Below are 26054 nucleotides of genomic sequence, written 5' to 3' on the forward strand. Positions count from 1 at the left end.
AGCACTCTGACTGTGCCTCAGCCTCCTAGCAGTTACTCTGCAAAGTCCCAAAGACACTGTCCTAGCCCTGTTTAATACCTATGTGAAGATGCTGGAGGTGACCATTAGGAGATTTTGGAGCAAGATTTCACCAGCATTCTGATAACATGCAGTTCTTGTTTCTCTGTACCATCTGAATTGGGAGAGACTATGCATGTCATAAACCAGTGAATGGGTGCAGTCATTGATTAGGGCTAATAAACTGCAACTGAACTGACGGAGACCCTATGCATAGGCTAGTGCATGATCACCTACTATCTCACCTCTCCATCTGAGATAACCAGGTGGAAACAATCTGTCTATCCATCCAATCTATCTTGGCCAAAGTATACGTAAGAACAGTACCAAAACTGAATGCCATTGCTTTACCCTGTGAGCATAAAAGAGCACCCAAGGTTTCCCATTCATGTCACAGTATCCATTTCCTGAGACACACATCCCCCATATCCCACATTTGTCAAAAGCAAAGCACTTCCCAAACATAGTGCTAGATCTCCAGTAGATTTTCAGAAATTCTCTCTTTTTGCCGGTTACTAGCATGGTTAGGTTTCTGGGCCTCCTCTAAAGAGCCAAGTAAATCAAAGTGCCTCTGAACATGAGCAGAGCACTTCATATAATCCCAGCTCGCTCCGACACACTGCCTTGAATATATTGGTCATAGCTTTTCATCAAGTTCCAAAATACTCTGTTCTGCTCATCAGCTAAGCATGCATGTTACCTAAGATGGCAAAGAACACAAAGTCCTGCATGATGTGTCCTTGGATCTTCCGGGGTTGTTTGAAGATAAGAATGAGTTGTAAGGGATTAATCATTCGTTAATTGTCCTTACTTCCCCCTCTCCAGGATTTTTCCTTCTGAAACATCCATTCAGAGATGAAGGGCTGGATGGGTCATTATCTAACCCAATATGGCAGTTCTTCTGTTTGCAAATACTTTGGCATCTTTGGGCTCATGTAGCTTTTTCAGCTCAGTCCCATCCCCTCTCCCCTCTCCAGGGGAAATTCAGTACTGTACGTGCCACAAAGCCAGTCTCTGGCATGTTTAGAGAACAGACCTGGCTCTGGAGGGGATATTTATGAGGTGCTAGTGGACAGATTGAGGATGGGTTTCTTTCTTTCTTTCTTTCTTTCTTTCTTTCTTTCTTTCTTTCTTTCTTTGTGGTGGTAGGGTCTACAACATTTATGTTAAGTTTGACAGGTTCTCCCAAAGGAACCTAGAGGGTACCACAGCCCAAGATGTCAGTCTCACTGTCCCAGAACCTTGTGAATTCTTGAACACTTAGGATTGTTTCCAGAATCATATAACATTCAAATATTCCTTATACCACTGTCAAACAGGCTTAATTTTCAGCTAGATCTTCTCAGATGGGAATGGGGCCAGGGCAACTTCCAGGACATGCTATGTATGGCAATTTCCCCTGAAACTTATATGCAGAAAAACTCCCCTCCCCTCCATCACCAAAGCTTCCAAGACTAGGTGAGGAGCTAGTATTGAACCATTAGGAACAACCTTTCCCAACCTGGTGCTCTCCAGATGTTATTGAGCTACTGGCTGTGCTGGCTAGTGCTGATGAGAGTCATACACTACTAACCCTGATGACTGTTTTCTGCCTCTACTGTTGGAAGCAGACCAGAATCCGTGGGAGAGGAGAGCATTGTTGTGCTCAGCTCCTGCTTACATGCTTCCCATAGCCATCTGGTTGGCCACTGGGAGAATAGGATATTGTACTGGATGGGCCAGTGGCTAGATTCAGCAGGCTGTTCTTTCATTCTCGTGTAATCCAACAACATTCTGAGGGCAGCAGAGAGTGGAAAGCTAATTTGGGGTGATATATGTGTGGTCAACCTGTAGAGCTGGAGGAGAGAAATCCATAAGGGCTGGAGGATAAGACAGGGGAAAGTCAACATACAATTTAAAGATATAGACCAGAAATGGGGAACCTGGTGCTCTCCAGATGGAGTCCAATGCATATTCTCATTATCCCTCATTCTCAGGGGAACACCTGTAGAATGATGAACTTAACATGAGTCAGCCTCATGATGCAGGAGCAAAAAAAAAGCTAATGCAATTGTAGGCTGCATCAATAGAATTATAGTGTTTAGATCAGAGGTTTTCAACCTTTTTGAGTCCACAGCTCCCTTGGCCAACTATATTCTTTTTTAACAAAATCATTTTTATTAATTTTACAATAAAAACAGCCAATTAACAAATCCATCAAATCATAATCATAATCCAATAAGATAAAATAAAAAACAACCAAATTACAATCCAAATTATTATTATTACTATTTCTGGGCTTCCCATCGTCTGGACCTCTGAAGTATTTCTCCAATATCTTCGTGCCTGCATTCTTTTTGTTGTTCTCCTATTTTCCACATTCCGATCTTAACGCTTTAAAGTTCTCCATCCCTGGCTATACGATTCTTAATCACGTCAGAAATCACATGTCCTTTCATCCATTGAGTACAGCTTTATTTGTGTATATATATATTTTCAACTGTCTATTTGTCAGCACAGCTTTTCCTGACTTCATTCCAATCTTCCAATCTGGGCTGTTGTCCAAGTCTATCGTTTGAAGTTTAATGACACAACAACTCACAAGTTGTTGTTGACCATCCTTCAAGGCATCCTTCATGGCACACTGGTTGAAAACCACTGGTTAATTTAAGGGTACCCGAAGATAAGTCCTGATAGTGCACACAGTCTCAACACTCAAGAGTAGTCAAAGAATCCACATGGTCAAATACTGTTCCAGGTCCAATACAACAAGCAACATCTGAAGTCAATCCACAAGGTCAGGTTCATGCCTCATCAGCTAGGACCAGTCCTGAAGTCACAGTCCAGTGGAGTTCCCAAAGCAGCCAAGCTATAGTTCATCAATGGAGAAAGTTGAGCAGACCCAGAGTCTCTGCCTTTATTCCCTTTTATCCTTCCCCATTTTTATTGATGCACAGGAGTTTGATCCAGCTGAGCAGCTGTGCCTCTCCACTTCATAAAGCAAGTGATTCTTACCTGCCCTGACCAGCTGAGTGACCACAAACCTCCTCCCAGACCTAATGCGCCCCATGATCCCCACCTGGACAATTAGTGAGCTGGGCTGTGTCCCCTTGCCTGTCAGAATCCTGGAGTGCATTTCCTGATGTTCTCAATGCCTTAGAGTTCAGGTGATGTGTTCCCTCTGTTTCTGATAATATGTACCCCTCCCCTGGCTCCCCCTGAACTGTTGCTTGCCCCTGCAACATCATCTGATGTCCCTCCTAAGACCCCGACCTCCCCTTCTCCATCTTCAGCTTGTCCTAGTGTCATAGCTGTCAACTTTTCCCTTTTCTTGCGAGGAATCCTATTCGGAATAAGGGAATTTCCCTTTAAAAAAGGCAAAAGTTGACAGCTATGCCTAGTGTGTACCAATTGTGGCTACACTGCTCGCCAGGATTCCCTTCCCCTTCCTCTGTGTTCTGCAAGTTCATGACTGGAAGTAATAGTACCGCTCTATTCTACCTTGGTCAGACCCCACCTGGAGTATTGTTTCCAGTTCTAGGCACCACAGTTTAAGGAGGATATAGACAAATGAACATGTGCAGAAGAGACCACCAGGATGATAAAGGATCTGGAAACCAAGCCTTATGAGAAGCGCTTGAGGGAGGTGGGTATGTTTAGCCTGGAGAAGAGAAGCCCGAGAGGTGATATGATAGCCATTTTCAAAATTTCAAGGGCTGTCCCATGGAAGATGGAGCAAGCTTGTTTTCTCCTGTTCTGGAGAGTAGGACCCAACCCAATTGATTCAAATTACAGTGGTGCCCCGCTAGACAAATGCCTCGCTAGACGAAAAACTCGCTAGACGAACAGCATTCGTCTAGTGCAGGCATAGGCAACCTTCGGCTCTCCAGATGTTTCGGACTACAATTCCCATCATCCCTGACCACTGGTCCTGTTAGCTAGGGATCATGGGAGTTGTAGGCCAAAACATCTGGAGAGCCGAAGGTTGCCTATGCCTGGTCTAGTGGAAGCTGCCCCGCAAGATGAAAAAGTCAATGGGGCTGCTTCGCAAGACAAAAAAATTCCGTCTTTTTTTTCTTTCGTTTAGCGGAGCACGGCTGTCATTGCCGCTTTGCTAGACGAAAAAATCGCTAGACGAAAAAATCGCTAGACGAAAAAAAATCGCAGAACGAATTATTTTTGTCTAGCGGGGCACCACTGTACAAGAAAGGAGATTCCAACCAAACGTTAGGTACAATTTTCCACCTCAGGAAGTGGTGGACTCTCCATTGCTGAAGGCTTTTATACAGAGGTCAGATGGCCAAATGTCAATGATTCTTTAGCTGTGATTAGATGACCTTTGGGCACCCTTTCCAATTCTACAATTCTATAATTTTATGATGCTTTCAATGGCCACTTGTAGGGAGCAGGACTCTGCCCATGGCAGCTGAAAACAGCCCTACTTGCATCCTAATCTATTGAGTGATAGTTGTGGAAACGTGTCCTGAACAACAGTGCAACAATATGCTGTGCAGCCGAACGGTGCTCTTTGCTTGTGATGGAAAGCCTGCCTCTGTGTGTGAATATATTGCAGGCCTCAGAACAACCCAGCCCATTATGTCACAGTAGAAACAGGCTCCACAACTGAAAGAAAGGGAGTGTTTTTTTTTTTACAGGGTGAGGTACAAACTGAATGGCTTACAAGCATCTGGAATTAATAATAAGCTTGAAAAAAGGGGTTTTTGTCACACCAGTGCTCCTCTGGTGAAGGGGTGAGACCCTCTAGAGGAGGGGGGAGGAGGGGCTGGAAAACAGTGATAATTCTGTACCCCTGTGCTACATTTCACAGAGTTTAATAAAAAAAAAGTGGGATAAATGGATGAAGTTTGTAATGACTAAGATATGCCATATCTGCCACACGTATCTAAGGCAATTAGTTGTTGTTGTTGTTGTTGTTGTTGTTGTTGTTGTTGTTGTTGTGTCGTTTAGTTGTGTCCAACTCTTCGTGACCCCATGGACCAGAGCACAAAGACAATGAGTAGTTTTCTCTAAAGCAGTCAAAAGTTCTGGGACTGCATCACTTCAGAATGTAGAAAACTAGCATGCTGGACTAGGACCCTTCTCCCTGACATCTATGCTTCATTCCCACTGAAGGTGTAAATTAACATCTGAGCTGCGTTGCACCAAGTGGAGACTCATCTTCCAAGGTCTTCCACCAGACAAACCAAGTTCATAGTTCTACATTTGGGAAGGAGAAACTAAAATGTACAGGTATAGGATGGAGAAAAGTACACGTGAAAAGGATATTAAGATTGTGGCCTTATCACATGCCGAAAATGTGTCAGCCTTAGTAGTATGATATTCACATAATGCCAAGCCACAGTTTATTAAATTATGGTTTGTGAAGCTATGGGCTGGCATTATGCATGACCCCTGCCTAGCAGCTTAACTGTGGTTTGTTAACCAAGCAAGCTAGTTTATTCTAACCACCCCATTCCTCCTTGAGAGTGTTGTGTCCCACTCCCCAGCACACAAGCCTCCCACTGGGATAAGTGTAGTTGTTTCCAGTTGCTTCCAGTCCACCTCCCCAATCTCATGGATATTTGTGTCCTAGAAAGAGTTGGGGGAGAGAACAACAGAGGCAGCAGGGAGGGAGGAGTACTTTGGCCAAGGTTGAAACTATATGCCTAAATAATCCATTGAATCATGTTTTCCACAAGGCGGTTCTAGTTCATCTGACCAGTAAATTCTTTTTTTGGCTGCAGCAGGTTCTGGGCATTGCTGCTAGTTCCCCCTCATTCAGGAGGTTATTTTAGGTAGGGGCCTTGCAGTGGGTGGTGTGTGTGTGTGTGTGTGTGTGTGTGTGTGCATGCTGCTTTGTGCTAGGGTTGTTCTGGAAAGTCTGTTCTGGTGATATGAGCCTTGGAGAGAGGAGACAAGAGAAGCTTGGCACATTTGAGGTGTGGGTGTTACACAGGTTGTGGCCATTGTTAGCCATACTCAGAGCAGACATATTGAAAGTAATGGGCATGACTATTTAGGTCCATTAATATCAGTGGGTCTACTCAGAGTAGGACTACCACTGGGCATATCCCAGTGGGTGGTATGTGTGCTGTTATTTCTAGAGAAAAAAATGGTGCTAGAATGAGAAGAACAAAATAAGTTATCTGATATATTTCATCAGGGGGAACAAACATAGTACTCTCCAGATATTGTTGGACTACAATTCTGACAACTCCTTGGTTACTGACAGTGTTGACTGGAGCTGATGGGAGTTGTAGTCCCACAACATTTGGAGGGGCACCATGTTGGCTAGTCCTGCATCACATGGTACTTGGGCTATCTCCAGTGATGGAGGGCAGAACATTTTCCATTGATTTATTGCTCTGTCCATTAGTAACATGAATTTATGCAAGTTGCAAATAAATATTAGGTTAGTTTGGAAGTTTTCAAAGTTTTTTGGTTTCTTCTTCTTTTTTCATGATCCCTCGTAGCCAAGTAAGATTGTCTTCCATGAACACAGTCTTAACAGTGAGTCCATGAGTGACTGTGGATGCCAATTCTGGATCCACACGTCCTTCCACAGTGGGGACATTGGTTTCCGGGCAGGAGTTGATAATGGTGAGGGTTTGCCAAGCGTGCCTTCCTCTTAGCATGTTTCTCCCTTTTGTCCTGAGTTTGAGCGTCTTCAAAGCTCCAATTGGAACGCTCACAGGCCAGTGTTTCCCAGTTATCAGTGTTTATACTACTTTTTTATATAGATTTGCCTTGAGAGAGTCCTTAAACCTCTTTTGTTGACCACCAGCATTACGCTTTCCATTTTTTAAGTTCAGACTAGAGTAGTTGCTTTGGAAGACGATAATCAGGCATCCGCACAACATGACCAGTCCAACGAAGTTGATATTGAAGAATCATTGCTTCGACACTGGTGATCTTTGCTTCTTCCAGTACAGTGACATTAGCTCGCCTGTCTTCCAAAGTGATATATAATTTTTTTTGGAGACACCATTGATGGAATCTTTTGAGGATTCCAATGCACAGTTTTCACAGTAAGGCTTTATTCTGATGGCATGAGTGTCACGACGACCAGTAGATTCTTATCTGCTTCAGCTTTCATCTGCCATCACAGCCGTTGTAACATACCACTTGTTACCTTCTGCCTGTTCTGTCATTGAGGACTTATTGGATCATTCTTTGTCTAGCTCCTTCCCCTTGACCTTACCGCCTTGGGTGATCCTACAGCTTTTCTCACAAGGATCACAGGAACGTGCAAGCCCACTCACCACGATAAGGTGATGATCCAGCAAGTGAGGTTTTTTTGGTTTGTTTGTTTGCTGAATAAAAACACAATAAACGTGTGAAATTAAATCATTCTTTTTAGAACATCAGAAAGGTTTCTGAAGCAAACTGAAAAAATTGCTTTGCAGATTGCTCTAATTCAACATTTTATGGAAAACTCACATCACTGACAGTCTTCTAAGTTAATTTCTTTTTTTAGCAGACTCATGAAAATATTTGTAATGGGTTAATCAATGGATTGTAATTGATGCATTAATAAATTACATTTGCTTAAATTTGGATATAAATGAAAGAACAATTTTTGCCCAATTAATCAAGGATGTCAATTTATTTTAAAAGACTTTTAGCTGATTACTGTACCCAATTAAGTAATTAAAGGTTTACTAAAACTGAAAGCTAAAGCTTTTGAAATTCACCTTCTGGCCACATAGATGTGGAGATCTGGGCTGTAAGTAAAAGCCCCAGTCTCACTACAGCTCTTGCATCACACTACACCATGATTCACACTATACCACAGTTATCAAGAAAATTCACCAACACTTTAGAAAATATATATATATATTCTAATGTACCTATTTTTGCAAACTATATTTCCCTTAATATTTATATTTTTGAATGTTTTTAGTCTTTTTGGAATGTCTGTATGTTGGAGTGTCCTCCCCAAAATGAATATATGCATCTTTACATTACATTTTTGCACATTACTTGGCTAGAGCACTGCATTACAACATTGGGAAAACTGAAAATTTTGAAGGATGGCTGTGTTTCAGTCTGCATGTTGTTTCAGAATACATGAATTAGCTAGAATTGCTGTTAAATGTGAACTGAATTGCCCATCATACCTGGACTTTGACCATGCAGGCGGGAACTGATGAGAGTTGGGATTCCAATAACATGTGGAGGGCAGCAGACTATCCTTTATTGTGACAGTCAAATGTGGCCATGTACAAGAAACAGGCGTGGAGCCTGTTTCAGTCTGTTTCAGAACATATATATGAGGCATGTTCACCTTTTAATTAAAACTGATTTGGATTTCATCACCACCTGTAGTGTGGATAAAGGTAAAGGTAAAGGGACCCCTGGCCATTAGGTCCAGTTGCAGCACTCATCTCGCTTTACTGGCTGAGGGAGCCAGCATACAGCTTCTAGGTCATGTGGCCAGCATGACAAAGCCGCTTCTGGCGAACCAGAGCAGCGCACGGAAACGCCATTTACCTTCCCGCTGGAGCGGTACCTATTTATCTACTTGCACTTTGACGTGCTTTCGAACTGCTAGGTGGGCAGGAGCTGGGACCGAGCAACGGGAGCTCACCCCGTCACGGGGATTCGAACCGCCGACATTCTGATCAGCAAGCCCTAGGCTCTGTGGTTTGAAAACACCCACCCACACCCGCATGGACATCCTCCTTTGAGACTCAAGCTTTCAAGCACTGGAGAGGTACTTTGAGCACCTTTCTTCCCTTTTGCTGTCATCAGCAGAACAAGCCTAACCACCACCTGTTTTAATTTTGGCAGAGCATTATTTGTGTTCCTTAACAGAGGTGGCAAGATTCTCTCCCTTCTCGCCCCTCCCTGCCACTTTCTGCTGCTTGTTTTACAAATGATCAACTTTATCAAGGAGCCTTTAAAGTGGCAACTTCATCAATCACCTGTAATTTGCCTCTGCCATTGCATATTTATTAGGATTAATTTATTCTTTAGTTCCTGTTTTTGTTGTTCCTCTCTTGGGCTGTGAGTGATTTTGTTTGTTTGTTTGTTTGTTTTCCTTTTCTTGGTTTGAACACATCATTCTACACAGCACAATTTCCTGCTTTCTTTCTAAGACCCAGCACACTTTTGATTCATGATGAAACTTTTCTAAAATAAAATTAATGTTTTATCTTTGATCACGGGTCTTTAGATAAAAGTGACTTGTTCCAGTAAGAATGCTAATGAACTTCATCTTCATTTTCATTAGTATTCATGGTGTCCAAATTGGGGACAGGTAATTGATGATTACTACATTTGTCCCAAAGCGTGACTGAGACAAAGGTTGTAAGCCAGTTAAATCCTTTTTTTTATTTCATAAGAACCTAAGAACAGCCTGCTGGATCAGAACAGTGGTCCATCTAGTCCAGCATCCTGTTCTCACAATGGCCAACCAGATGCCTATGAGAAGCCTACAAGCAGGACCTGAGTACAACAGTGACTGTGTGTGTCACATTCTAGTGGTGGACAGAGCCAGAGGCAAAAGTGCATGGAACAGTGAATATGACACTTACCTTGTTCCACTTATGCTTGTTTCTTCACACAATTGTGCAACCCACTCTATCCTCCATCCAGGCAAACAAGAGGCGTTCTCAGAGTTCAAGAACACATTCCAGCCATGCAAAAATACTCAGGGATGGAATGTTGCAGGCCTGATAACTAGAGGGGATAGGGAATGTGGCTTGTGGAGAGACTCAATGACCAAATGCAGCAGACTCCCCCGAGAGGTTTTGAAGCAGAGGTTGCATGGCCATCTGTCATGGATTCTTTAGCTGAGATTACTGCATTGCAGGGGGTTAGACTAGATTATCATTGAGGTGTCTTCCAACTCTAAGATTCTATGATTCTATGCTTGAATAAGCAACCCAAGGAGGGAGTGATGAGACAAGGCAGCTGGAGGAGGGCACAGATGGGCCTGGGAAATCACACAACTGCTAAGGAGACAGACAGTAAAGACACCACGGAATGAAAAGACCACAGCAAGGATTCAGCTGGAAAAGTAGGAAGTAGCTCTTGTTGAAGGGATTGAGCTGGAATGAAGGTGTAATCACACATGAAGTGTTGACAGGTTTGCATGGTTGAGGTTCAAGAGAAAACAGTGTTCCCGTGGGCCAGTAGCATTTTATGATATGTGAGCACGGAAGTCCAGGTTAAGGATTACTTGGAAGAGTGACCCTTCCCTTGTAGTTGAAAGTATTAGCTGAAGGTATTGGGTAGGCTAGGGCTTAGGGCTCAGCAAGACCAGGATCTGGTCAGCTCTGACACTTGGCCGACAGAGGGTGCTCCTGCACTGTCCAGAGCGAGGAAGAACAAAAGTAAAATGAAAAGGGCAGCAGTAGAGGTTGCCAGCTGACCTTTCTCAATCAGATCATATATTTCCAGAGCAGCCAAGGTGCCAGTGGTGTGGAGTAGTCACAGCTTCCCAGGAGCTGCTGAGGGAAGGAGAGGAAGCACATTATTGGGGAGGCAGGCAGCATTGTCTTGCAGTCTAATCAACATTTCCTCAGCAAGTGCAAGAGAGCAAAATGGGAGTGTGCCATCTCCCATTATGGAAACTTTTAAGAATTTTCTTTTTGTGGCTTAATACACAGCAGTAGCTGAGTGAGTGATCAAGTGATTGAGACATCCTTTCTAATTGGCTGTTTATGCATACCCAGGGCTGCAGTTTTTCTAGAAGGGATGCAGCTTTCTGCAGAAAATAACCCACAGGTATAGCACGTGGTGCTTCGATGCCTGCACGTTCAGCAGCAAAGCAACTCCCTGTGGCCATCAAAAACCTTCTTCACTGCCCTGGTCTCTTAAAGCAAGGGTGACACCTGGACTGTCCTTGGTAATTGTTATTTTAGGTGGGATTTATTTAATGCCCAGTGGAATTTCAACACGTCTTGGTGTTCATAGAATCATAGATAACAAGGAAGGAGCCTGTCTGGCTTCTCCAGGGAGGGCGTTTCAAAGTCTGGGAGCAGCCGCTGAGAAGGCTATCTCCTGATTCCTCAGCAAATATGCCTGTGAGGGTGGTGGGATTGAGAGAAGAGCCTCGCTAGAAGATCTCAAAACCCAGGCAAGCTTGTATGGTCTTTCAGATAGCTTGGACCTAAGCCATGTAGGACTTTTTAGCACTTTGAATTGCACCTGTAAACAGACAGGTAACTGGTAGAGCTGTTCGAACAAGGGAGTCATCTGCTCCCTATAAACAGCTCCAGTCAACAATCTGGCTGCAGATCTTTGAGCCTGCTGAAGTTTCTCAGCACTTTTCAATGGCAGCCCCACGTAGAGCGTGCTACAGTAATCCAAATGGGATGTAACTTAAGGCGTATGTCACTGTGGCCTAATCGGAACATGTGAGGAACACGTTCCCTAACTTCCCTCTTCCCTTCCCCAATTCAGCTGCTGAATGCAAAAGCACCAGAGGTCCCTGCTGCTATCCATTAACACGTTCCCTATTTCTAGGAACAAGGCTGATTCTCGCTGAAGTGAGTCGTTGTAAGGTGTTGTTGACAGGTCCTAAATCCAACACTGCTGGGGTGCTGGGGGAGTCCACCCGCCCCTTGGTAGCAGCCTCTCTTGCTAGACATGAGATAGCATGATTGCAAATACTTGAAGTTGGAAAGCCTCAGCTGGAAAAACAGGCAGAGGCGTATCAAGCCGCTTGGCTGCCTGGGGTGGCAAGCCTAGCGGCACCTCCTGGGGGCGGGGCCTCGCTCCGTAGTGTATGCATCATGCAGTCCGCCTGGACTACCAAGCCGCTGCCCGGCACCTCTTCTGTGCGGCAGCTGCTAGCGCGGAAGGGCTGCCGGGCGGCGGCTTGGCAGTCGCACTCGCAGGGGTGTGTGGCTGGGCAGTGGCTTGGGAGTCAGTCCGCCTGGACTCCCAAGCCGCCACTGCGTGAGCAGCCGCCACGCATAAGGGACAGAAAAGAGGTGCCAGGCCATGACATGCGCAGTCTGTGCAGGCTGCTGCAGACATGCACAGTCCGCCAAGACTCCTAAGCCGCCGCCTGGCACCACTTCCGTGTGGCGGTTGCTCGCGCGGAAGGGTTGCCGGGCGGCAGCTTGGGAGTTGCACTCGCGGGGGAGGGTGGTGCAGAGTGTCACCCTCCCCAGGCTGGAACTTGGGGCGCAACACCCCGCCCTCGCTACACCACTGAAAACGGGTGCTGCTATTTTTAAGCACATTCATTTATACCAATGCCCCACCAGAATAGTGTTAACATGTTGACAAAGGGCTGATTTGTGCTGGACATGGCATTCATGCTTGTCATGTTCCCTGCTGTTTCATTGTGTGTTCTCTTCATGCAGCATGTAAAATGCTAACAGGTTCTGTCTCCAGAGCACATGATAGAACCTCACCAGGGAGCTGTGATTGTCTCTCTCTCACACACACCTGTTCATTGGTATCAAGGTCCCAAGTACAAGTTGGATGTAGCTAGCTGGGTACCATGTTTGCAACTGGGAACCATGAAATTATGAAAGGAACCAACGTGTTGTGTGGTCCTATAGCTTCTCTCACACCTAAGGGTAAACTCAAAGCCAAATTTCAGCTTCATTCACTGTGAATGAACTTGCTAAGTAACCCATTCGACTTAATGGGCTGTGCAAACATTTGGTAACTCTTCCTGCACCTACTGGACTTAGGCAAATGGATATAGCTATTCCTGGGCAAATAGTTTCAGGAAATAAATGAGGCTGAGAATTCTAGCACTCCAATAATAATGTTACCAAATTATTCTTGTTGTTGTTATTCTTGTTGCAGAGCAACAATGTAGTAATAACAGCTCAGAAGTCAGAATTGAAAATGTAGCAAAAATATAGCCCAATCTTTGATAATCTCCACACATCTGAATAGTATTCTACTATTACTTCAGTTGCAATCTTTTATCCACTTAACTGGGAGTAAGGTCTGCTGAGTTCAGGGAGCTTTCTTCTAAGTCAGGCTTCCTCAACCTCGGCCCTCCAGATGTTTTTGGCCTACAACTCCCATGATCCCTAGCTAGCAGGGATGATGGGAATTGTAGTCTCAAAATATCTGGAGGGCCGAGATTGGGGAAGCCTGTTCTAAGTCCTGCAACTAAAAAAAAAAAAGGAAAGAAAAGGTATTGGCACCTTGTTTTTCAGACTGTAGCACCTTAGAAACCAACTACCGGTAAGTTTGTTCTTGGTATGAGCTATCGTGTGCATGCACACTTCTTCAGATACTCTAAGGTGCTACTGGAAGGAATTTTTTTTTTGTTTTGTTTTGTTTTGACTATGGCAGACCAACACGGCTACCTACCTGTAACCTCCCACAGTGAAAGTGAGAAATAGATTTAAATTAATAAACTGAATCACTCAGAGACAACATTTAAAAAATTCATCAATGTATTTGGTTAAGCTATACATGCCGTATTTAAAATATTAAATATATACTTTAAGGAGTAGTAATTAGTCATTTCAAAAATTAGGGCTGCAGTTTTAAAACACACTTGCTAGGAGGGAGTATGTCTCATTGAACACAGTGTGACTTACTTCTGAGTAAACTTGCATACGTTTGTGCTCTCAGGTCGCGTGGCAAAGTATTAATAGCACCAGGAATTTAAATGGTGCTTAAGAGCAAAATTATAATCCTTACAACACCACTGTAAAATGGATCAGTTATTATATTCCCTGTATTGCGGTGGGGGGGGGGGCAGGTGAAGAGAGAAAGGCTTTGCTTAAGACCCCTTGGAGAAGCACCGACATCCTATTCACTAGCCCTGTTTGCAAAGGGCACCATCCCTTATGAAGACAGAGTATTTGCTGAGAGCTTCAGCAAAATGAAAAGCTTTTGCTATTTGATTTGTGTCCTGGTTCCAACTTCCCCCTTTAATTATTCCTAATTCAGGGGAGTGGGGTTTTGGGTGAGTAAGACATGGCAGATGAGCTCACTTTGGTTGCAATCCTGTAACAACTTACCTAGGAGGAGTAAGCCCCATTGTGTTTAATGGGACTTGTTCATTTCAACGTGGCTGACTTGGACGTTTGTATATTTGCTTTTGCTATTGCCCGCCCCCGATCTCTCCCCCACAAAATTGCTTTGCTTTCTTTTCCTTCTCTAAAGCAAGAAGAATCTAAGGGACAGAGCTGTTCCATTGATCTTTGGATTAGAAGTAGAGGAGGCCCATTATGTGTCTCTTTGTATAGTTCACCCTACGCAGTGCCCCCTCTCCTGCTCTAACAGGGCTGGCCCACCCATGAGCAAAGGTGAGGTGAGCAAAGGTGGTGGGATCCACAGGGGCACCAGATCCACACTGCAAGGAATGTGCTACAGTGACAGCAACAACTGCAGCATGCTTCATTTGGGCCCAGGGAAACCTCCCCCTCAGCAGCCCCCCAATGCTGCTTCTTCACTGGCCTCTGGGTAGGAAGCACTGATGATCTCCCTGCTCCCTTAGGGAAGAAATGGCAGAGGCTGCCAAGTGGTGTCTCCTGGGCTCTGCCCAGTGTGATTCAGAGTGTGCCCCTTCCCTTACCTCCACTGTGGCCTTTGATTACTGCTTCAAAGGTACAGTCAGGTTAATTTGATTCCTCCCCTTCTTGTTCCTGAATCTGATCTTCACCCACCCCCTTGTTTCCAGTGTAGATTTTTATTCCTGGCTTTTTCCTGATATAAATCTTCATCCACACCTTCTTCCTTGATGGGGTGTGTGTGTGCCATTTTGTGTTTCACCTCAGGTGCCCAAATGTCTTAGGCAGACCCTGCTCTTTAGTGTGAATTGTGCCTTGTCCTCAAAAGGTTTCACAACCCACCCATGTTGACCTTGTACTTAGGTCCTCTTTCTTACCTCTTTCGGAGCAGGTGGGTACGGAATATGGCGGCGCTCTGGCTTCCCATCTGCTGGTCAGGAACACCTGAGCCAGCATTGCAAGTGGAGGTGTTAAAATTTGTTGATGGCTAAAAGCAGGAGTGGGGTTACTATCTGCCAGAAATAGGCAGGAGGAGGCATCATGACTCATTGGGGGGGTGGGGGGTGGCAGGAGCCAAGGAAAGTGCGAGAGGGTTGCCTCTTGGGGCTATTCCAAAGCAGAGCATCTCACGCACTGACTGTTTTCCCAGATTGGACTGGCTTGGGTGTCTCTGTTTGGCAACCACTTTGTGCCCCCTTAATATGAATTTATATGAAATGCACACTATCCGTCCTCCTCCTCTTCCTCCCCACACTTGGCCCTTCCACCAGCATTTTTTCATACATACCAATCTCATCTGCAACCACAGGCAAAGTTTTCTTTTTAAAAAAAAATAATAATTTTTTATTAAGTTTACAATGTTACATTTTAAAATAAATGTTTTACAAACTTTAAAATATCCAGTGACTTCTCTTCTTCTCCTTCCATCATTCATTTTACATATCAAACATGCCTGCATATTTTACTAAACCATTCAGATCAGTTTTCCACTTTTACATCCATCAAAAATTATTTAATCTTTTTTAATTTATCTTAGTGCTGCCAGCATTTTCAGCTGTATACAGTTGTTTTCCATATATTCAATAAATGTTTTCCACGCTTCTTTAAATATATGTTCTTCTTGCTCTCTTATTCTATGTGTTAAATCTACAAGTTCTGCATATTCTATCAACTTAAGTTTCCAATCCGCTTTAGTTGGGACCTCACTCATTTTCCATTTTGGGGCTAACAAAACACAGGCCACAGTTGTTGCATACATAATAACCTTTTATGATGCCTAGAAATTTCTGTCTGGGTTATTCCCAATGAAAAGGACTCTGTTTTTTTTTTGGGGGGGGGAGGGAATATATATATTTAAATATATTTTTTCAATTAAGTATACATCATTTCCCAATATACTTTTACCTTTTTACATGTCCACCACATGTGAAAAAATGTTCTTTACGCTTCTTTACACTTCCAACACATATCTGATTCTGTTTTATAAATCTTAGCCAGTTTACTCGGAGTTAGGTACCATCTCTGAATCATTTTAAAATAATTATCTTTCAGTGAATAACATGCAGTAGATTTCAGGTCACTTTTCCAAAGTTTCTCCCAGAGGTTAAGATCTATATTGTGTCCTATATCTATTGCCCAGTGTGTCACTTAAGCATTAACTAGCTCGTTTTTTGTTTCCCGTTCTAATAAAAAAAATTATACATTTTGGATAAAAGTTTATGCCTCTTCTGTAAGAGTTCTTTTTCAAATTGTGAGCTTGGTCTAAAAATTCATTCTTTCTATATAGTTTAAACATTTCATATATCTGGTGATATTGTAACCAGTCCATAACTTGGCTCCTTATGTTTTCCATATTCAGTAAACTCCAGTGGTCTCCTGTAGGTCACCCATTGTCTACCCATATTAACTCTCTTAATTGTAATTGCTTCAGTGGGAGATAGCCATAAAGGTGTTTTTCTTTCCTGCAGATTTTTTATATTTCTCCCATACTCTATACAGATTCTGTCTAAGAATGTGTTCATTAATCTGTTCATTAAACTGTTCATTAAACAGATTTTAACCTTCCCATACCAAAGACATGCTTGCCAGCCAAATTTTAGATTGTGACCTTCTAAATCTGAAATGTCTACATTGTCCAATATAATCTATTATTTTAACCAACACAACCAAGCTGCCTCATAGTACAATTGCTGATCTGGCAGGGCAAAGCCTCCTCTTTCTTTTGTATCTATAGTAATTTTATGTTTAATTCTTGGCTTTCCCCCCTGCCATATGAATTTAGAGATATGTTTTTTTTCCCATTCTTTGAAGCAGCTTAAATTACTTAGGGAAGTTTTTAATGTTTGATGTCTTATCACTTTTTAATAATAATAATAATAATAATAATAATAATAATAATAATATTCTGTTGGGAGAATATTATTTATACTATGGGGTATTAACAACAACAACAACAACAACAACAACAACAACAACAACAACAAATACCGCACAGTATAAACAATATTCTTCCAACATATTATTATTATTATTATTATTATTATTATTATTATTATTATTATCATCATCATCATTAATTTACAATCTGGGTTGATTAGAATAAAAACAACATCCTGGGGAGTATGTTCATTTTGATGGCTGAAATTCCACCAAACAGGGAGAGTTTCCTTCCCCATATATCCAACTCTTTCTTAACCTCTTTCCACAATTTAATATAATTATTTTCAAAAAGGTTAAGATTTCTTACCGTCAGTGGGTTGAGTTAAATCTGTCACTCTGAGACACTATTGTGTAAAAAAAGTGACAAATAAATGTTGGGTTGTATCCAACACTGGTCATATTCAGAATATACCCATTGAAGTTAATAAACATTGCTGTCTTAGGTCCATAAATACCAATAGGTGTACTTTTTAAAAAGTTTTTTTTATTAAAGATTTTCTTGATTTACAAAAGTGTGTGCAATGTCTCTCGTATTTTTTCCATGTAAAATTTTATAAATCAGTTTTGGTTGTTGAGACATTAGGGAGAGAAGGGGGAAAGAGGTGGGTGGGATGGGGGGATGGGTGAGGTGGGGTGACAATGTTTCTATTTTCCTTAATATATGTAGGGTTGGGTGTCAGTGTTGTTTGTTTAGGTTCTCTGTTGTTCGCTTGTGCTTCTTTGGCGTGAGAGAGGTCGGGATTGGCATAGGGTGTGATTGTTCATTTGTGGTTGGCTGCGGTGGTCTTTGGTATCCTGTGTGAGTGGGGTGGGTGGGTGTTTTTGATCAGGTTAGCCATATTGATTTGTATGCTGTCGGTAGATTTTTGTCATTGTCATGTTGGGCTGTATGTGTGATGAAGGGGACCATACCGGGGTGAAGGCGTCTTCTTCTGTTTGTCCCCGTCTCAGTTTCAGCTTACTGGTTAGTTTTTCTAGTAGGGCTGTTTCCCATACTACTTGGTACAATTGGTCCATGTTTACTCCTGACAGGTCTTTCCAGTGTCTGGTTATGATGATTCTGGCTGCTGAGAATAGATGGATTATGAGTTCTTTGTGTTGTGTTGTAAGTGGGCATTATTGTCTTGGAAGATGTTTAGTAAGACCAATTCTGGGGTGGTTTCCAATAGGTGTACTCTCAGAAGAAATTTGTTGGATATACAACAACAACAACAACAACAACAACATACCTTTATTTGAAAGCCATAGTAAAGTAGTCACAGCAAGCCTTTTCAACTTCAAGTTCTGGGACTGACAATTGTAGCCAGCATGGTCATGGAGATCATACCACTGCTGTTTCCACATGGACATTGAGATCTGGAATCGTAAGACTCCAGTGCTGTTTCTGCTCACTCCTGCAAGTGTGATAACAAAAGCTCATGTCCCTTTAAGCTGTAGTTGCTATGAGGAACTTTAAATCACTGAGATAGCCCTGTTAGCATTTACCTTGATTCTGCTGTCAGACAAACCATAACATGCTCATTAGGAGCCTCCAGGCTTAGAGCCTGGGAACTTCTGGTTATGAGTACTAGCAGTGGAAGAGGGTTTTGTTTGGCCTACATTTTCAATAGAAGTTACCCAATTTACATCTCCCGGACAAGGAGAGTTGCCAGCATGCACTATATCTCCTGCCTTTGAAAACCTCTGCTTATGTCAGTACTAGTGTTGAGGAATATGAATGTTGCGGAGAATGCTAATTTGGAAAACACAGTTTGTGCAAATAAGACCTGGTAGTGACCCGACTTTGCTCAGCACTGCTGGGACCTTCTCTTCTAAATGGTGAGCCCACGTCCAGGAAAGGGGATGTTGAGAGAAAGACACAGATCTGGCAGGGTGGAGTCATTTCTTGTTTTTGCTACCAGTGCCAAAAGTACTCAGTCTGCATGCTAATGGGCCCAGGGCTTATTAGCTGGAGAGCGCACAGAGTTTTTTGACAGTGGGGAAATGAAATTTGCATACATTCTTAAGTTAACAAGCGAAACAATCTGGCGTCTGCATCTCTTTCTCTGTGGCCCCACCCCCACCCCAAAACACCATCCTCAGGAGGCAACCCTTTGGACAAGGAGAGTTGCCAGCATGCACTGAGCCAAAGGCCAGGAGCAGATCACCAAGCGTTTTGCTCCAGCCAAATTCAAAGCATACCGGATTGTGTTCTGTGTGTTTGGAACTGGGTGGGGCCCCCACCACTCTGGAATCCAGACTCTGGATGAACCTGAAAGAAAGCTCAGAATCCTACCACCACCCATTTCCAAACTTTTTTTGGCAAAACCAGGATCAAATCTCAATCCAGACCTCCACGGTTACAAATGCAGCCTAGCTCTATGTTCTTATGTAACTTTGCTTCGGGAATCCATGAATTACATCCCCATATTTTCACAGTCCTAGTTAGGGACTTAACAGGACCTTCAAGAATGCTTTAAATAAGAATACAAATGCAATTTAAACAAATAAGAAGGGTGTGTGTCCAAGTTTTGATTTGCCTGGAAATCCTTACATTTGGTAGGTTCTGACAGTGTCATAGATATAAATAAAAATATGTAGGACTGCAGTGTTTAAATGATTCAACCCAACCTTGTAAATAATCCCACAAAACCTGCAAAACACACACACACCACCCTTACTAGCCTGCTTAGAGTTTCCATGCTGGCTGTGGAGGAGGTGATGTATGGAACTCAGCAGGCTAGTAAAAGAGAAAAGAAAAACCTTTCTACCAGGCGGATTAAAATGAGAGGCAATTCACTCCTCCCATCTTCTACCATCCTGCAATATACCATGCTGGTTTCAGAAGAAGGGCCTTTTCTTCCTCTGGGACCTAGCACAGGAACCAATCAGGCTGGTGAATGAGCGCCCTGCTCTGGTCTGAAGGACGGTCAGGGTGGTTGTTTCAGCACCACAGTAGGCAACTTAGGGCTCAACCACACTTCCGCTTGCCCCACTGCTTTCCCCCAGGGACTCCAAAATGAACTGAGGCCTTTGCCCCCAGCCCATCTCTGCTGAGCTCTGCCCTCTTTTGAAGGAATAGTCTGTCTTGAAGACAGATACTTTACTCTGCCTGGTGAACTCCCTGTGCTATTGGATTGGTGAGGTCATGTGGAAGGCATTCTGGTTCTATGTTGGCTGGTGCCCACTGATACGCAACATTTGGTGGAGCCAGAACAAATAACAGGCAGAGCCAACTGATTCTAGTTCTGCCGCCATGCTCCTCCCGCTGAGTTCTACAAAGGGAACACTGAGTCTAAGGAAGAGGAAGGTGACAGGGAGTCCCCTGGACCGGTTGTAAGCAATGAGGCAGACAGGTGGGGACTGGGTCAGTGCCCCATTCAGCCTCCTTATAAAGAATATCCTCAAATATTTGCCAAAGTATGTTTTAACAAGCCACATTCCAGAGGTGTCTCCCAGTGCTTGAGTTGCACCATCTGGACTTTCTCAGATTTTAATAAAAGAACCTGGAGCGACATTATTCTGATAATGCAACTTTTTTTTTTTTTACAAACACAGTCTCTCTATCTGAGATTTTCAGAACAATTTATGCTTATTGCAGACCAAACTCCTTATTGTTCTAATCCACAGTTCATTTAGTAGTTACTGCTTTTATAATAACTGTATAATACCAGGGTATGGTGTAGAGGCATGTGAGGCTTCTACCTCGCTAAAGCTAAGGGGGTCTGCTCAGTGCCTGGATATGTGACTGCCTGGGGATTTCCCTTTGGTTGTATGATGGGGTATAAAAAGCCAGGATATAAACAAAACAGTTAAGGACACACCTACCCTCCACTCATTTTCCACCATAAAGGCCCACCTCCAAAAACAAAACAAACAGTGGCTTGTTGGGCCTTCATTCACATAACGGCTGCATAAGAAATGAAGATGGTCCCTGGAACCAAAAATGACTAGCACAGACCTCATCTTGTGAATTGCAAGAAGTTCCCTTCCTCTCTCAGTCTGCATCCCCCCCCCCCCCGTTCCTACCTGCCTCTCTGTGTCTCCTTCTCAATAACACCCCAGCATCCCCATCCAAGACAGCAACTCCAGCCCCCCTGCCAAAGGCAGGCTTAGAGACACACACACAGACAGAGCTTCTTTAAGCCAAGCCGAGTCTTACTGGAATAATTCCTGGCCGTGTCTTGAGAAAACAAATATAGCACGTTGGTTTTCTTTGGCTGCTTTGAAAATGGGGTGGGGCTGGGGGCTTGAGGAGGAGGGAGGATCACTCAAGGACACACATTTGCTGTTCGGATCTGGAAGAGTAGCAGGCAATAGAACCAGAGCCTGGCTGCAGGGGTGTTGATGCATCAAGGATGATTCTAGCAGCACATTAAGGAAACAGACTTGAGGATGGCTTGCATTGTGTTGTAGTGCCCACTGAATAATGCAGCTTGGTTGGGTGGGTGTCCCTGGCTTTCTCCATCATTCTCCCTGAAGTAGAGAGAGGAACCACAATGATGGAAAGCATGCTTTTCATGCAAAAGGCCCTTACTCCAATTCAGTTTATGGTTCCTTCAGACAACTTACAACAGCTCAGGACTGCAATACCTCAAGGACTGCCATGGACCCTGCAATCACCATCTGAGGGCATTCTTCGTGTTCACCCTCCATGAAAGGCTTGGAGGGCACAAGAACTGACCTTTTCAGCAGTGGCTGTTTTCTCCCCAGGGGAAAAAACCAACAACAACTTTCCTCTATAGCACTTGATCTTAGCCAAAAGGCAGAGAAACTTCATAACCATGCCTTTGGCCTTTAACTATCTGTGGCCTTTTAGAAGTGGATGAGAAATTTTTAATGCCCCGTCATGGCTTTAATGTATCTATGTGGAGTTTTTTGGTTGCTTGGTTGTAAGTCGCTGTAGGCTTCCTTGGACAAGATAAAGCAACTAACACAACAACTTATTCATTCAGCATCCATCCTAATTTGCTTGCACAAAGTTTATGTATAGGTTAGACATGTGTCCAGTCTTCATTGAGAATTAGTTTTGATTTTTTTAAGGGGTGGTTATGTAAGTTAATGCATTGATCCTGAATTGCTGGGTGGTGGTGTTATATATACCTTCCCATTAATCATTTGTTCATCCCACACTTCAGTGGATTTCTGCACCACTTTCCTAACTGAATAAAGCCTGTTATTTGTTTTAAGTGGATTTGTTGCACCAGGGTGACAGAGCACTCTTAATACACTTTAGTTGTGCAAACGTGCATACCGTATTTACGTGAATCTAATACATCGAGTCTAATGCGCACCTCAATTTTCAAAAACCTTGAAACCAAAAAAAGTATTTGCTGTTGAATGTAAAGGTGGCCAAAAGTGTGCATTACATTTGAGTAAATACAGTATAAGGTATGCACTTGAACACTTCCTGCAAAATAGTGATGATCCGGAGACACCTTCAAATGGTTGCTGGGTTGCAGGGATGTAAGAGACCCCTGTCTGAGCCCTTTGACAACTGCTGGCAGACAATGCTGGATGGCGAGATGGGACGACAGCTCAGTGGTACAGCAGATGTATTCTGTGCACAGAAAGCTCCAGGTTCAGTCTCTGGCATCTCCTATTAAAAGGATCAGGTAGCAGCTTGAAGGGAAAGGACTCTTGTCCGAGACCCAGGAGAGATGGTGCCAGAGTAAACAGTTCAGGATAGATGGACAAATAATCTGACTTGCTATTAGGTGACTTCTTAAGTGCCTCCAGGGTTGAGCAACCTCTGTTTTTGGCTCTGGGGATTTGCTAAACAGCAGGTGTATACATGCCCTTGTGTATTTTCCCCTGGCTCTTTTTTTCTTTACTCACTGATAAATGTCTCAGCTTTGACACTTGAACTTAAAGGAGCAGCTTTGTTCTCAGCTGGGCATGGTTAGTTATATCTTACCATCTAGCGGAGGGGTTAATATGGTACCCATATTAAACCATGGTGTAAGTGCACAGCTAAGGGTTTACATTTACCTTTTGTTCTGCTCACAGATCTGTGCTTTAAAGCATTGTGTCAGAGCTTTGCCTGTGAAAACCCGCTCTTTAAAGCTGAAGTGCAGCAAATAACAACAATAACAACAACCTATAATGGTTGCAATAACAACAACCTATAATGCAGGTTTATTTAAATAATTAACATGCCTCAGGTTTGCTTGGACTCAATGGGGACATACTTTTGAATAGACATGTATAGTATTCCTCTGTACCAATTGGCTGTCATTCATATATATATATATATATATATATATATATATATATATATATATATATATATATATATATATATGGCACTCTCCCCTCCATTGTCCTTTTAGAATCTTGCAAACCACTCTTTAAACCACAAAAGATAACCTAGCCTACAGACAAAAGCCATACGAAGGTCCCAAAATGCTCCATCAGCAAAACACAGAAAGTCTGAAGGAGGACAGGGGAACATGCAGCCCTTGAGATGTTTTTGAAGTCATAACTCTTATCATTCCTAACTGCTGGCCATGCTGGCCGGGCCTGTTGGGAGTCCAGCAACATTGAAAGCATTTGGCTGATTAACATTCTGTGGTCTTTTAAATGCGTCTGTGAGAGAGCGAGATTATTGGTTGCTTTTGCTTTTGTTATGTTATGTATTTTGCATTTGAATTTTGTATTTTTACATTGTGAACCACCCTGTGATCTTCAGTTGAAGGGCGGTATAAAAAAAATTAAAAAAAAAAAAATGCTGCAGGTTCCCCAGCCCTAGTGAAAGGCCTTGAAAGATATTATGCATCAAGCTTCCCTATATCTGTGGTTTTGGGAAATGATACATAATGAGTTGAAAAGGATGTTTAAACTCATAATTCCTTTTAAAAAAACACAAAAGAACCCTAGAGACTTTTTGCCAGGAATAATAAGGACGGAAGTCCTGAAAGAGCTGCCTAGTTTATAAACAAAATAAAAAATAAAAAAATTCATTGCAGTAGCTCCTTAGAGACCAACTAAGTCTGGTATGAGCTTTCGTACAGCAGCTAGAACTTTATATATGCAGAATGGGAAGAGGAAGGGTTACCAGCGAAGGAGGAATGGCTTATGAAACTGGTGGACTCATGCTGAAATGGCGAAATTAACTGCCAAATTAAGAGGACATAATGACAAAGTGTTTAAGGAGAAATGGAGACCATTAAAGGATCGTCTATCGAAGTATCACACATACATGAAGTCATAGGCCGGATTTGAAACAGAAGCAGTGGATTACTGAAAACCAATGATAGCAAAGTTTAGATAATAAAATAATATATCTCATAAAATAGAATATAAAATGAAGTAAAAAAACAAACATCAGGAAAGGAGGGGTATAATTCTGACCGTTCATAGAACGCTGAAATTTTCAGCGGAGAACATTATCCTGAACTATATATTATATGAAAGTAGTTAACAATGGGATAACAAAAATGTATTCTACATGTTCTAATGGTAGCCAAGAGACTGATATTGATGAACTGGAAGAGAAAAGATATAATCCCCTTTAATAAATGGATCGACAACATAGCCCATTTTAAGGGAAATTCCCTTATTCTGAATAGGATTCCTCGCAAGAAAAGGGAAAAGTTGACAGCTATGATCGACAATATGATAACACTTGCAACTTTTGAACGGACTGCTTACAGACGTAGACTTGGATAAATATGACAATAAGGACAATAATATCAAATTTATAAAAGAATGTATGGGTTAGGGTATTTTTCATATATATTCATATGCTGTTTTTTCTCTCTTCACATTTTGGTACCTTTTATTTTTCTTCTTTTCTTTTTTTGTATCACTTTATTTCTTTATCATTGAAAAATTTTCAATAAAATATTAATACCAAGAAAAGGAAGGATGGGAAGTCAAGAATGAATTTTCTGTTTTTTAAATAATGAAAATGATGATAAATGTTTTGGAATATTTTTGGAGAGAGAGAGAGATAGAGATAGAGATAGAGAGAGAGAGAGAGAGAGAGAGAGAGAGAGAGAGAGTTAGATCCAGAACAGGAATGTCTCAGTAAATGAGGACGTGGATCTTGAGGCAGTGACCAACACATTCAGTTGTGCTCCCAGACCAATAGTCTAATAGCACACCTGGGGATGTGCTACTCTTCTAAAAGTAGCACAAGGCATGATACTCTTCTGTGTGGTAACTCTTCTAAGAGATGATCCACAGCTTCTGGAGAATAATGTACCCCTGGGCAGTGGGCATTACAGTAATTGATCCACTGTTGTCACCAAGAAATGACTTACCTCTCAAAGCAAAGTTAGCATCCCCCCCCCCCGCAGAAATAAGTATATTAATTGCAAACTGTTTTCTTCTGCTGAAGGTTTGCTGTTTTGCTTGGTCTGTTATTAGGTTATTGTAATGGTTTTATTGTAATGTATTATTTTGTTTTAATGCTGTATCTTTGGCCTTTTTGTAATTCAATTAAGAAATGTTTTTGTAGTGAGTGACTAATAAGATGATGATAATAGTAAGAGTAGGTCAATTATGGTAGTTATGTATAGTAGAATCACAGAATCCTAGAGTTGGAAGAGACCACAAGGGCCATCCAGTCCAACCCCCTGCCAAGCAGGAAACACCATCAAAGCATTCCTGACAGATGGCTGTCAAGCCTCGGCTTAAAGACCTCCAAAGAAGGAGACTCCACCACACTCCTTGGTAGCAAATTCCACTGTCGGACAGCTCTTACTGTCAGGAAGTTCTTTCTAATGTTTAGGTGGAATCTTCTTTCTTGTAGTTTGAATCCATTGCCCCGTGTCTGCTTCTCTGGAGCAGCAGAAAACAACCTTTGTCCCTCCTTTATATGACATCCTTTGATATATTTGAACATGGCTATCATATCACCCCTTAACCTTCTCTTCTCCAGGCTAAACATACCCAGCTCCCTAAGCTGTTCCTCATAAGGCATCGTTTCCAGGCCTTTGACCATTTTGGTTGCCCTCCTCTGGACACGTTCCAGCTTGTCAGTATCCTTCTTGAACTGTGGTGCCCAGAACTGGACACAGTATTCGAGGTGAGGTCTGACCAGAGCGGAATACAGTGGTACTATTACTTCCCTTGATCTAGATGCTATACTCCTATTGATGCAGCCCAGAATTGCATTGGCTTTTTTAGCTGCTGCATCACTCTGTT

General features: G+C 42.6%; 1 protein-coding gene across 1 annotated transcript in view; it reads left to right on the forward strand.

The window, feature by feature from the left end:
- ASTN2 (astrotactin 2) overlaps positions 1-26054 on the forward strand; it is a 627871-nt gene that overhangs the window by 527935 nt on the left and 73882 nt on the right.

Source organism: Lacerta agilis, chromosome Z, assembly GCF_009819535.1.
Source record: "Lacerta agilis isolate rLacAgi1 chromosome Z, rLacAgi1.pri, whole genome shotgun sequence".
Classification (NCBI taxonomy): Eukaryota; Metazoa; Chordata; class Lepidosauria; order Squamata; family Lacertidae; genus Lacerta; species Lacerta agilis.